Below are 14,474 nucleotides of genomic sequence, written 5' to 3' on the forward strand. Positions count from 1 at the left end.
AAGTAGAGTTGTTTTTTATCAGCAAGGACCTATTCAAGCAAAGCAAAAATCTGTATTAGCAAAGTTCAATTGCATCTCATTCAGGTCACTTATTGTTACTTTCTCATCATTGTAGCAATATTTCCTAAATCTCTTAATAGAGTTGGTTTAAGAGCCATTTTGTAAATCCTCTAACAAGGTGACAATTTAGTTGAATTGTTCTAAAGACCTCTAGCAAGGCCACTCCTAGTAGGGTGATTAAATCCTTTAACAGGGTCACACCTAACAGTGTGTTTTGTAACCTTTAACAAAGTTAGCTTCTAATAGAGCTCACTTTAGAAGAGTGAAAATTGGTAGCTAGTTACTTGGTGGTTTTTCCCATATTGGATTTCCATGTTAAATCTAGTGTCGCTTGTGTTCATGTTATTTACTTTTGATTGCATGTTAATAATTATGAATGCTTAAAGATTAGTAACAAGTTAACCTACTGAGTTACAGCATTTTTGTGAGTGTTTATCAAGTGATGATAGTATCTAGTTATTTAAGACATCTAAGGGATCTAGATTTTTTTTTGTGATAACTGGTTCACCCCCTCCCCACCCCCCTCTCAATTAATCCATCTATAATTCCAACAATTGGTATCAAAGCTTTCGGTGCTTGCAGGAAAAGATTTCAAGGATCTAAGCTAAAGATCAAGATGTCTTACAAGAGGCAAATTCCAAGACTTAACAAGGAAAAATTCTCAGTATGGTAGGGATTGATGAGACTTCATCTAGCTTCTATTGGTGATATAGGGCTGAAGTACCTTGATGAAAAAATACAGAACCTTTTGGCACATTATTTTTCAATGATATTGCTGAAAAGAAGACTCACAACAACATGATGATTGATAGAGCATCTACCCTAAGTTACGAAGAGTTTTATGATATCAAGGATTGCAAAATTTATTTTGAAATGTGGAACAAACTGAAAGAGATCTATGGAGGTGATGATAATGTGAGAAGAGCCAAAGTAGAAAACTTGAGGGGAGAATTTGATCAAATGAGGATGAGAGAAAATGAAAACATTGCAAAATATGTTGAAAGAGTTAAAACAAGTGTTAGTGCAATCAAAGCATTAGGAGGAGATATCAAGGAGGAAACAGTTATAAGTAACGTTCTTAGAACACTACTTTCCATTTATGCAATAAGAGTTTCTACAATTCAAGAAAGAAGATGTGAAGAAAATCATAATATAAACTTAGAAGCCATAGTTGGAGGATGGACTGCATTCAAGCTAGATAACTATGATAATTATGTTCCAGCTACCAAGAACATTGAATCAGCATTTGAAGCCAAGCTTTCACTCAAGGAGAAAGGTAAGAAGACAAAGGATTCTCTGTTAGATAGTGAAGAAGAATCAAAATAGAGTTCTGCTAGTGATCTTGAGGTGGTTGAAGCTCTACTAGCAAGGAAATATTCAAGAGGAAAAGGGAAATACAAAGGTAAGGTTACTCTAATCTATTTTTCTTGTGAAGAAATTGGACATATTGTTGCTAGGTGCCCAAACAAGTAGAACAAGAATGAGACGAAAGGTCACAAGTGCAATGGCAAGAAAGACTTCAAGTCATTCAAGGAAAAAGGTAAGAAAATTTTTTCCATGGCTAAGGATTCTAATGATTCTGATGATGAAGAAGAAGATGAAATTGTTTACATTTTTGTAAAGGATGAATCTAATAATGATGAGGAAATGACACTTATTTCTCATGTGAGAAAAAATGATACATGGATTATAGATAGTTATTGTTCTCATCACATGACTAGTGACAAAAGTAAGTTTGAATATTTTGAAGACTATGATGGTGGCACTGTGAAGTTTGGTAATAATGAACCTTGTTGCATAAAAAAAAAAGTAAGAATCTCACTAACCAAAGAGCTTGTATGTGATAATGCATATTGGGTAGAAGGATTAAAACACAATATATTGAGTGTGGCATAGCTACTCAATAATGGATTCAAAGTGGAATTCATGCATGGAAACGCAAGACTGTTGGATGGAAAAGGAAAGCTGATTGGATCAAGCACTCAAACAAAAGGTAACTTATTTTATCTTGAACTTGGTGAATGTTCATGTTTTATTGCCCAACTTGAAGAAATTTGGTTATGGCATAGGAGGTTGTGTCATGTGAACTTTGATAACCTGGTGAAAACAAGTAAATTTAGGAAAGTAAGAGGCATTCCTAACATAAAGAAACCTGAGGTTGGTTTATGCAAGAATTGTCAAATTGGCAAGATGGGAAAGATTAGCTTCAAAAGTAAGAACTATTAGTCTAAATAAATTTTTAGAAATTGTGCATATTGATTTGTGTGGACCTATTGGAATTGAAAGTTATACTAGTGAAAAGTTCTTCATTCTTTTTGTTGATGATTACTCAAGAATGATGATTGTCATGTACCTAAGAGAGAAATTGGAAGCATTCGAGAAGTTCAAATGGTATTTGTCCAGAGTAGAGAAGGAAATAGGCAAAAGACTAAAATGCTTGAGGTCAGACAGAAGAGGTGAATTCATTTCACATGAGTTCAATAACTTCTGCATTGAAAGGGGAATCAAAAGGTAGGTTTCAGCACCTGGAACTCCTGAAAAAAATGGAATAGCTAAAAGAAGGAATAGATCTATGATGGACTATGCAAGAACCTTAATGATTGAAAAGAGCATTGCTATCAAATACTAGAAGGAAGCTATCCACACTGGAGTTCATACCTTGAACCTAGTACAGTTGAAGAAGGACTCATTCAAAACCCCCTATGAGTTATGGTATGGCTACAAACCCAATGTAAGTTACCTAAAAGTATTTGGAAGAAAATGTTACATTTTGAAAGAATCTAGAAAAGGTAAATTTGATGTGAAAGGTGATGAAGTAATATTTTTGGGATACTCTTGCAAGAGTAAAACATACATATGTTTGAATTTGTCTACTCACAAAGTCATAGAAAGTGCACATGTGAAAGTAGATGAGTTTGCAAAAAGAACTGAAGAAGAAAGCAAAAGAGAATTAGAAGACTACAGGAGAATTTTTTTGTTGAACTTAATACATTGCCAGATACACCTATCAATAAAAAATCTTCTACTCTAGAGTCTTCAGTAATCGAGTTGCAGGAAGTTCAAAAAAAGTCAATACCTATTGAGTTGCAAGGACCCAAGTTGCAAATAGAAGCTACCGAATCAACAGCTATCGAGCTTGATCAACCAAAACCAAAAGTTGAAACACAAGAAGAAAACAATGCAAGTCATTCAAAAGGCAAGGAGCTTGTGCTAGCCAAGTATGTCAGAAGACATCTTGCACTAGATTAGATCATTGGAGATAAATCTAAAGGAACTATGAAAAGAAGTAAGTTAAAAGGTACTTGTCTACTTGCTAATTTTGAACCTAGAAGTGTAAAAGATGCACTTGAAAATGAAAGTTGGATCAAGGCTATGAATGAAGAGATAGAGCAAATAGAGAAAAACAAAATATGGACTCTTGTACCTAGGCTTAAAGACAAAAAATTTATTGGAAAATAAGTTAAATGAAGATGGTAAGGTGTCAAGGAACAAAGCTAGACTGGTATGCAAAGGATACTCTCAAGAAGAAGGAATAGACTATGGAGAAACTTTTTCTCCTATTGTGAGATTGGAAGGTGTCAGGAACTTACTTGCATATGCTACATATAAAGGATTCAAAGTTTATCATATGGATGTCAAGTCAGCATTTCTTAATGGTATACTGGATGAAAAAGTTTACATTGAATAGCTTGAAGGTTTTGGTGATCCAGACAAGAAGGGTATGGTCTGCAAATTACATAAAGCATTGTATGGTCTAAAACAAGCCCCTAGAGCATGGTATAAGAGATTACATAACTACCTTATTCATATTGGTTTTCAAAGAACTAATGATAATAGTAGCTTGTATATCAAGGAAGGATCAAATAATAAGATTGTTTTGGTAGAAATATTTGTAGATGATACTTTGTTCACATGAAAGATGATCTTTGCAAAGAAATTTTAGAACAAATGAACAAGGAATTTGAAATGTCAATGTTTGGTGGGATCAAATTCTTTGTTGGTCTTTGAATTCAATAGAATAAGAATGGCATCTACATCACTCAATCTAAATACATCAAGGAGATACTGAAAATGTTTGGTATGGAAGACAGCAAACTAGTTGGGACTCCTATGTGTACTGGATTGAAACATACCAAGGATGATGAATCAAAAGAAGTGGATCAAAAATTGTATAGATCTATGATTGGAAAGTTGCAATATGTAGTGCATACAAGACCAAACATTGCCCTTGCAGTTGGTATTGTAGCAAGATTTTCAGCAAAACCAAAATAAAATCACATGATGGCAATAAAAAGGATCATGAGATATCTAAAAGGAACTGAAGATTATGGATTATGGTATAAATTTGGAGGAAATTTGGATTTAAAAGTATTCACTGATGCAGATTGGGTAGGAAACATTGATGACAGAAAGAGTACAAGTGGAGGAGCTTTCTTTCTTGGAAAGAGGTTAGTATCTTGGATGAGTAAAAAGCAACTTGTACATCCCAGTTGACAGCAGAGGTAGAATATGTTGCAGCAGTAGTAAACTATTCAAAGATTGTTTGGTTTAAATAATGATTGGAAGGCATGAAGGTAGAGATTAAGGAACCATGTTTTGTGACAATACAAGTGTAATTAATATATCCAAAAATCCAGTAATGCATTCAAAAACAAAGCATATTGCTATAAAGTATCACTTTGTCAGAGAATTGGTGTAGGATAAAGAGATCAAATTGGAATATGTCCATACAAAGGAACAAATTGCTAACATATTCACAAAACCTTTACCTAAGGATGCATTCTTGTATCTAAGAGGTATGTTAGGTGTCATTCCCCTATTTGAAGCTCACTAAAATATAATTTTAGTGATGCATCAACAAGAACATAATTGAAAATCTATCAGTTGATATAGAAAAGTAATGAAGAGATTGCATATGAATCTGTACTTAAGGTATATTGAATTTCATTTGATTTTTGTTGTCAAAGAGGGAGAGTTTACTATCATATCTTTCTAAAATTTGCAAGAAAAAGAGAGTTTATGCAAAAGGGAGAGATTATTATGAAAGAGGGAGATTACTATATTTAAGGAGTTTTGTGGAATGAAATGTAAGAGGGAGAAGAATTCTACCATAAAAGACTTGTTTACAAATTTCATTCTACTATGACATGTTGTGTTGCCATCAATGCCAAAGAGGAAGATTGTTGGATACAATTGTTCAATTGTGTGGCGTCTTTGATGTTACACAAATGTCATATCAATTATCAGTCAGAGTCTACTGAGCTTAGAAGGTTTGCAAGAAGATTTACTTCATCTACCAAGAATTCATAGACTTTACCTTGTGCAAACAGTTGTTACCAAGCTTTTAAGGTTAGCAAAGGAAATTTAGTGTCTACTAAGCTCACTCAGTCATCAAAAAGAAATGTGGCAAAAATTAGTTCTTACTAAGCTCTCATGGTTAGTGAAGGAAATTCAGTTCTTACCGAGTTCACTCAATAGCAAGAAGATTTACATCATCTACCAAGCATTCACAGACTTTACCTTGTGCAAATAGTTGTTACCAAGCTTTTAAGGTTAGCAAAGGAAATTTAGTGTCTACTAAGCTCACTCAGTCATCAAAAAAAAATGTGGCAGAAAATAGTTCTTACTAAGCTCTCATGGTTAGTGAAGGAAATTCAGTTCTTACCGAGTTCACTCAATAGCCAAAGGTTTTTGCAAAGTTTATAGTTTTAACCGAATTGATATGGTTAACTCAAGAAATTATTTCTAGAGTAGTGTTTACCAAGCAGGGTCAGCCAATGAAGGATTTCATTATTTTGGGAAATAAAGTTTAGTTGTTTAATGTAATATTTGTAGCTGACTAATGTATGGTTTATTGGTAAATGTAACTTGTAATTGATCTAACTTGACAATTTGTTATGTATAAATAAGAGGTCAAGTTGTGGATTCTAATTGTAAGGCAACGAGTATGCAATGAGCTAATTGTGTGAAGAGGTAGTGTAAGCAAATTTTGAAGAAGGATCAGATATTTGCAGAAGCAAGAAAGGTATACAAAATCCTAAACCTAATCTTACTGGGAATTATTTTATTGCAAGAAACATAGACACCAAGCACATGAATGCAAGTCAAAGACAAGTGATACACCTACACCCAAATTTGAAGGACATTACTATATCTATTAAAAATATGGACATAGAGATCAACAATGTAGATCCAAAGAAAAATCCAAATGGACATCTAAAAGGAAAACACATGCACCTTAGCAAGGTAACTCTTAAATTGGGATTACAACACATGGTATAATTGTCATTATTATGGAGAGTATGGATACATTCTAGAAAATTGTGTTAAGACACATTTTAGAGGTAACTACAAGAAATGGTTGAATAGAAATCTAGTTTATTTTAGTTGTCTCAAGGTTGGACATGTTAGTAATAACTACAAGACCTAGGAACTAGTACCAAATAATGAAAACAACAAAGGGAAAGGAAATTTTGAGATTAATCAATCATGGAAAAAGATACTAGAAGTTGGAGGTAGTGGATCAAGTGGAGTTGAGATCACCCAATCTAATGGATCAAGTGATCACACAACATCCAACTAAGTAAAGAAGGTATGTAAGGAACTATACACTTGAATGATATATTATACACTAGTTCCCAACAAGAAATATGATTAAAAATCTCTATTAGCTTGAATCAAGATGCACTAGGAAAAATATGAGAGAAGACTTGAGCAACAGAATCAATCACACTATCAAGTGTCAAGCATCAGTAATATTGTCTATATTGACCAAGCATTGCAATATAGATTGAGAGCTTACATATCTGAGATGATGTATTACCCAAACTAAATGGTATTGACCAAGCCAAGTAATAGTGATTGAGTATTAGTTGAATGAAAAGAAGCGTGTGTTCAAGTTGATGAAAGATGAACCTCACAGCTCCCAAGAATCACCTACATGCAAACACCTATCACAGAAAGAGAGAAGAAAAAGATAAGCAGGATGGAATTCCTAGATCCATAGATGAGATATTCTTGATGAGAAATAAAAGAGATTGCTATCATCAAAAGTGAATTAATGAATTACAAAGAGAGATTGTCCTTATAAAGGAGATCAAAACCCTAATAGGTAAAACTTAGGTTGCATGATAATAATTAATAAAATAATTAATTATTATATGCCTAAAGTTTATCTTAAGTAAATTCTAGGTAATAAGTGACTCAATAATTAAATCAAAATGATTTAATTAATAAGGCAATATCTAATTACTCTGACAATGTGACCACAACATGTGAAGGCCAAGCCAACTATTATACATCTACCATAGTACAATGCACTTATTATAGACCTAAATGAATAGATTGAAGGTATATATTGAATTTTTGAAATTATTATTCATTTACCAAGTGATTTGCGTGCACTCAAGCAATTCAAAGGCAATCAAAGCAATTTGAATGAAAGAAAAAGTGAATCACATCATGCCATTGGGAAAATCTGAAGAATTTAGTAAGAAAGGTTTTAGTGCTGAGTTAAGTAGATTTCAAAGTTGTTCAAGTAAATTTGTTTAAAGCCTAGTTTGAAAATGGCATCCATTGCATCTGTATCTAGGAAGGAGATGTTGAAAAGGAGTAATGCAAAAATTTTGAGGAATGATCAATGTCCTCCACCAAAATTTACAATGTACCCTAACATTGTTATGACTAGTGATGCAAGAGTATTATTGGTTCATGATGTTCAAGCATGTTCAATGTGTAAGATTGCAAAAATTGGAGACTATGAACTACGAGTAGCCCATGATAAGTTGTGTGACAATAAAGTTTAGAAATATGAAAATAAGATTGTTACCAAAAAGGGCTTACTCGTGCCCTAGCTTTTCCAAAAATATTCAAGGTAGAATGGGTCAAGATTTTATTAAGCCAAGTCCATGACATGAAAATATGGATGGAAGGTGGACCAATGAAGATAAAACAGGCAATTATTTGTCAAGTTACTAGTTATCTCACCTTGGACATACCAAAGTCAAAGAGGTGTGCCACAAAAGACATTGTTAAGCAATAGAAAAAGGCTAAGTGGAATCACTGAGGAATTTCAATCGATGGGATTGAAGATTCAGTTATTGAGTTTTTTGTGTGTGTGTAATTACACACAAATTTTATCAATCAAGCTGACTAAATAGTGTTCCTTGTGTGGCAATCAACCTAGGTTATAAGATAGTGAAGAAATATCATAGTTATGATCTAGCCGAGTTGTAATTCCAAGAGCTATTAGAAAATATTGAAGCAATAAAGAAGGCAAAGAACACTTCTTGTAAGTTCAAATCATTACTAATTTGTATGTTTTTCTATGTACATAATTAATTCCCTACTGTCGACACATTTGCATGGGATAGGAATAGACCAACTACTGAATAGATTAATGATCTTATTAAACACTTGGGAGAAAAATTTGAGGCTATTATGGATAGCTATTTTGATGAATTCAAGAAAAAAATGAAGAACAGGATTAGTATACCAAAATAAATGGTAGATCATTATTTCGATGATATATGCTTTATGATAGACACAGATTATATCTAAGGAGATAGACAAGAATGTTGAGCCAAGCCCTTTGACAATTATGAGTCTGTAAAGATTAAGATGCTTATGCAAACAAAAGTGCCCAATATGAAGATAAAATGAAAGAAGATGAGTGAATATGTTTAGGGAAAACTTGGCACAAGACAACTTTATATAGCTGAAGACAAAGGCAAGGATGAAGAAGCAGAAGGCAAAGAGTCAAAAGGTAAAGAGTGGATTGTTGTCAAGCCCAAGGAAACCAAACAAAAGAAAGTAATCATTGTTGATCCTAAGGTGAAGGAGGATGTCAAGAGAAATGTGAAGAAAGAAGTCACACCTCCTGAACCTAAGTTGAAGTTGAGGATAATTAGTAGGTCCAAGGCAACTCAGTCCCTAGCTGCTAAGAAGAAGAGAAGCCTAGTAAAGAGGAAATAGGCCAAAGAAGTCGAGTAGAGTCTACTTAAGAGACCAAGAAGAAAATTGGTTGTAACACCTGATGAGGAGAAAGATGAAGAATAAATTGAGTCTAACGATTTGAGTGAGCTTCATATTGTATCTAGACTACCTCCAATGACTGTTGATCAAGTATGTGAAAAAATTAGAGATTCAGTTGGAATAGTAGGACTTAATAGATTGATTATGATTTTTGAATAAAGTTGATCAACAAAAGATAGAGAAAGAAATAATGGATATGATGATAAATTTAGCTGTACACCTATAGAATTAGGTGAAGGTATTCCTGAAGATTTGTATAATAAATTAGATGCTAAGTGGAAGTGGGCATTATCCACTGAGAGACAAATAAGGGAGACTACTTTAGTGAAATCAATGGCCAACTTAGGGAAGATGTATATGTCGATAGCCCTAAAAGATTTTGTAAATAATTTTGTACCTAAAGAGAAGGCATACCAAATTTTGAAGAAAAAAGAATATGAACTTGAAAAAGAAAGCATAGCCATATGGAAGAAAGCATTTGGATTGCTAATTCCATCAGCTAAAGAAGAGGAAGAGGGAAAAGATATTTTAGAGTTAGAAGGTCAAGATTATGAAGAAGAACTTGCAAGATTAGATGATGAAGCGAGACACTTGATAGAGAGGAGTGAATAGTGGGATGTTGTCACTATGGAGGACATTCCTAATTCATCACCACTAAATTAGAATGTATTAAATGAGGAATATTTGAAAAATTCTAAATTAGATGCCTCAAACACCTCTCTACCATGCACCAATCTAGTTTTGCTACAAATACAAGACTATTTGTGCACAAACTGATGGTAATCAAGTTACATCAGTTACATTTATTTCTAACATGAGTGTCAAGAAGCAAGGCAAGGCAATTATTGTATTTCCACAATTCACCCATGTCATAGATGGAAAAATAGATGAGAAAGAGGAAGAAGAGAAGGAAGAGTCAAAAAATCTTGACAAACCTAAAGAGAAGTAGGTTATTCAAGCTCTTATACAACTATCAAGCCAACTGATAGATTAACTATTAAACCTATTCAATAAGTGATATGAACTCCACAAGAGTGCATACAGACACTTGGACCGAGTACAAAGGGAAAACAATTATGATATCACTACCTAGTGATAGTAACCCTTGGTCATAAATAATGACACACAATGTTGATATTACTAGAGGAGACAATAAGTTTGGATGAGTCATCACACTACCCAAGTATGACCTAGACAATATGACTCTAGAGAAGATGCAAAATTTATTAAATTTGTTGAATCATAAGACTAAGCAAGAGAAATTGAGGAGAGAACTCAAGCAAAATTAGGTATGGAATGATATTAAGGACATTTTTGTTGATATTTTTAAGATTCATAATGTTAATGAGCAACATCAAATTTTTGATCAACTAGTGTATGTAGTTGATAAGGTACATACAGAGGATATAGAGACCAATACTAAATTGTTAAGGTGGTATGAGAAGATATTGAGCACAAATATTTGGAGAACATCTCAAATAAATGTGTAATCTGATAGGTTGAGCTTTCTAGCCTAGTAAAATGTTTAGAAGGAATTTTTTTAGTTATTCATTCTTTACATGTAAAAATTTGTGATGTTGATTTCTTCACATTGGAGAATCAACACCCTATTGATCAAATAAAGTCAAATATGAAGGCTTGTACCATTTTATTGGGCAAGAATGCAAGTTCAAGCTCACATTCATACAATATATTGACATTTGATCAGGGAAGATTAGTTGAACCGATGGCTAAAAAAATAACATTAGGAATAAATTTATTTCTATTCAATTCATGTTACTACCCCATTTAGAAATAATTCAGAGAGAGCTATATGTAGCAAAAAATCTAATAACAAGAGAAGAGAGCCTAATTGATCTAGCTACTCTACTAAAAATTCAAATTCAAGTCATGGAATTAGTGAGATCAAGATGGAATAGAAAACTAGAGGTGATTTTGGATAAATACCAAAAGACCCCTATAATCTCCAAGCCATAGAGTAACAAACATAAGGGGGAAAGGTTATCATGACAGAAATCATTCAGAAAGGGGAAAATCACTTATGCACAAGAGAAGTTAGAAGATCAAATCAGAAGTAGAGTTATCAAATGAGTCAACATTAGAGTTCAGAGACATGTATATATGTTGTACAAAAGAGTTAAGTCTTTGAAGATTGAATCACAATCTCAAAGGGAGTGTTATTTTTGATATTTTTGTAATTTTGAATAGATTGCTAAGTCATGAAAAAGTGTTTTTGCAACTAATGTCAAAGGGGGAGATTGTTGATCACTAAGCCTTGTTGCTTATTAGTGCCCAACACTTAGTCATGTTCTAGATGGCACTAATACATTTGGCATCAATTTACGATGGCTATGTGTCACAATTATGACAGCAATGTATCGCAACTGTGACAATAATAGATGTTGTAGTTTTTTGGTCACAAATTACGACGTCTATCCTTTATCGTCACAATTATGATGCCTATCCATTGCTATGAAACCACTTTATTGTGACATCAACCCCACCACAATTCTTGTGTCTAACATCACAATTTCGATGGCAATGGTAGACGTTGACATCGCAATTGCGATGACAATTGGCATCACCTCTACAACAACCCCATCGCAATTGCCAGGGAGTCTGTCACAATTACAATGGCAATGCTAGAGGCTAATGTCATGATTGTGATGGAAATTGGAATCGCCTCTATAGAAACCCCATCGCAATTGCTAGGGAGTCTGTATTAATTTCGACGGATGCCCTGGAAATTGTGATGGGGTTGCTATAGGCTTGCATCATAATTGTGACGGAAGAAAAGTAAAACAAAAAAAAAAAAATTCCTTAGTTATATTCAATTGTCAATACTTGCCCATACTGACCTTTGATTTCCTCCTCATCTTCTTCATAATCTTCCCTTGCATTAAGGGCAAGCATTTGGCATATAAGCCAAAACAAAGAAGCATCTAAAGCTAGGAAGGTAGCTCCACCATATAAGCCAGTCTTTGCAGTTGGGCATTTTGTTGTGAGATCATGATGTACATTTCATGTTCTATGCAAACTCTCTATGATTGTAGCCCACATCATCAAGGCTTCCCTTTTATTTATATCCAAAATTGAAAAGGTTAAATTAGTAAGTTGTTTCAAATAGCTATTTGATTAAACTCCACTAGCTCATCTCACATTAAATTATAACAATGTTATCCAATCCTTGAATTTTCTCTTCCATTCAACATTTACATCCTCAAACACCTAAATAGGGAAAAGAAACTGACTGTACACTATAGACAGAGAATATTAAAAATGTGCTGACTAGTATATTGAAAATGCACCTATCATTTTTCTATTTTATTTTTAAGATTCCAAACATTGATGATAAAAAATGCTAACACGGTTAAATTCAAAAGCTATCAAGACATATGTTTGTGATTACTTACAAAGCAATAGTGAAAAACACCACCAAAGAAGTGGTCCTCTAGAGAGCATACACAGGAATAGCTTTCCCTTTGTAGGGATAAAATACAGCTACAACCCCAAACATAGTTGATAAGAATGACAATATGATTGAGAAGCTACCCAATGCAATAGTTGGATTAGAAGGGTATTTGCAGATGACAATGCCCTTCTCTGTAATAGTGGTTCCTGAAGCAGGCTATAGAACACATAAAGGAAGTAAAATATTAACTGTAGCTTTGTAAAACTAAGTCAATGTTTTCAAATACAAAGGAAAAAGTAAATTTAAATTGTTTTGCATACATAATCGAATAATCAATTTATTTTGAGTACTAAAGAAAATTGGTAAAATGCAATGTGGTCCCTAGAAATTTAAACTAACAACAATCTCGATATACTTGATGTCATGCATCTTGCTACTAATGGGTAATTATAAGGATATTATAAAGAAAATGAGGAAATTAATTTTTACAAGGAACAAATACCAATAAGAAATTTGTATTTATGGCTTGGAATAGAATTTGTTAACTAGTGGGATATGGGGGAACTAGTATAAAAAATCAACTACATCAAAACCAAGCTTTAGGGGCAAATTATTTTTGGAAAATTCATCATGAACCACATTTCAAATGGGTTAGAATCTTAAGAGAGATATACCTTGCAAACCTAAATAGGGAGGAAGCCTTAAGAATTATGAAATTTCCCAAAGGATCCTAAATATGGATCTTTATAGCTAACTCTAGCAAAATAATACTAGACCACACCACATGGAACATAATGGAGGGAAGTAAAGCTTTATTTTTGGATGATTCATGGGGAGGATACCCATGGTTAGACAACTATTGAATTCAGAAGGATGAAAAAAATGCCTTGAAAGATGGGGAAAATATGCCAAGGACAAATTGTTTTCTAGCTTGCCATCGGATTAGCTTTTGTATTCCACTAACACCTTGCCAAGTCACAAATTCTTTTTCCCTAATTCTGCCTTCACAGATTCCAAATCAGCAAACCTTTCCATTCAATGGAACCATGCTGATGGATAACACTCATGTTTCACCCCTTTACTGGTCAATGGAAGTTGAATAGATAGTTTTTTTAAGAATTTCTTTTATAGAAAAAATGATTCAAATTTGTACATAACATATTCACTTTAGCATAGGCTACAATCTAATTGTTGGAGGTTACACTATTTGGAAGGGCCTAAAGCCTCATCAATTCACCATCAGAATCTTACCAGACTTTGCTACGTCAAAGAATGAATCTGGTAACTTAGATTTGTTGTAATGAAATGTTGAAATGACTACTATGTGATTTTTAGTTGAGCTCTCTATATACTGTTGGTTTGCAATTTAAAGAAATAGACGCAACCTAAGAAATTGATAAAAAAATGTATGAAAATTTGCTAAGATAGTTAAAATATATTGATTGTCTTTGTAATATTGCACTAATACCAATCTTTCAAGAGATGAAAAAGTTCAAGACATGAAACCTTCTTGTTCTCGGCCACAACTCCAAAGATGAATGCCAAAATACTAAGTGTTGCAATAGTAATTGAAATTCACCCAACCTTAGTCAAAGCCATTGTGCCTGTTCATCATATATCGAGTTTAGAGAAACATTTTTTTATCATACTAATATACTAATTAGAAAATGGGAAAAGTTATGCAATTAAAAGATAAAAGTAAAATATTGGTTTGACTTTTGTGTCATACCAAAACCTACGTATTTAAGAATTTTTTTTGTGTGTTCAAGTTTTATAGTGCTAAGTTTTGACCTCATATAAAGCTCAACAACTAACTCAAACTTGTTGATAAATCAAGCATAAATGAATTCTATCAGTTAAAATTTGGTTACAGTACTATGCATTTTATCACTTGAAATATTCTACTCTATGACCACGAATGAAAATAAAGACCTCATCACAACTGCAGAGGTGACTGAGTGATCACAGA

The 14,474-nt window shown here is 33.3% G+C and overlaps 1 pseudogene; it reads right to left on the reverse strand.

Moving 5' to 3' along the window:
• Positions 1-11,913: 11,913 nt before the first annotated feature.
• LOC149533767 (uncharacterized) lies at positions 11,914-14,104 on the reverse strand (annotated as a pseudogene).
• Positions 14,105-14,474: the final 370 nt, after the last annotated feature.

Source organism: Cupressus sempervirens, chromosome 10 (assembly GCF_028749045.1).
Source record: "Cupressus sempervirens isolate cs-2001-9-10 chromosome 10, ASM2874904v1, whole genome shotgun sequence".
NCBI classification, from domain to species: Eukaryota; Viridiplantae; Streptophyta; class Pinopsida; order Cupressales; family Cupressaceae; genus Cupressus; species Cupressus sempervirens.